General features: G+C 54.2%; 1 protein-coding gene across 1 annotated transcript in view; it reads right to left on the bottom strand.

Moving 5' to 3' along the window:
- The window catches only part of CTNND2 (catenin delta 2), a 656025-nt gene that overhangs the window by 249959 nt on the left and 405525 nt on the right, over positions 1-541 (bottom strand). The window lies entirely within an intron of this gene.

The raw sequence follows: 541 nt of genomic DNA, 5'->3' as shown, positions 1-541 counted from the left end.
AGCTTCAGTACCGGTTCGGTCGTATCTGGCCAAGACGGCCTCCCATAAAGAGACTGCCGTAAAAACTGCCGCGCAGCCAGCTGCAGTCTGTGCTGTCTGTTCCGCCTCTAGCGAACTTAACCAAAGTGCCCCTCCTTCCCGTTCATTTCTGTTCACTCCCAGCACCCCAAAGTTGCCTTTGCCTGATGATTCCTCGTCAGGCAGTGAGGCAGATGAGGTTCTGGCCCCAGGTCGTCAGGCGGCTGTAGCCGCGCGGCGAAGAAAAAGGCTGCGCCGGTCTCGCCCCTGGACCTTTCAGGACTGCACGGTAACAGTGCATCTGACCCATTACAGCCGCTTCTTAGAATCAGTTAAGATGCAAGCATTGGAGGAGGGTGACTGGAGGTTGTTGGAAACACTTGGAATGCCAAATAGATTTGAGGATTCTGGGCGTAACCGGGAAGCTGTTACACTTCATCCACAGGCTATGCCAGAAGTTCAGGATGGTAGTGATTCCCCAAAAGGGGAGATCCAAGCTTTCCCAGTGTATAAGGCTCTCCCA

Source organism: Corvus brachyrhynchos, unplaced genomic scaffold (genome assembly GCF_000691975.1).
Source record: "Corvus brachyrhynchos isolate BGI_N302 unplaced genomic scaffold, ASM69197v1 scaffold23, whole genome shotgun sequence".
NCBI classification, from domain to species: domain Eukaryota; kingdom Metazoa; phylum Chordata; class Aves; order Passeriformes; family Corvidae; genus Corvus; species Corvus brachyrhynchos.
This window is presented reverse-complemented; position numbering and strand designations above follow the sequence as displayed.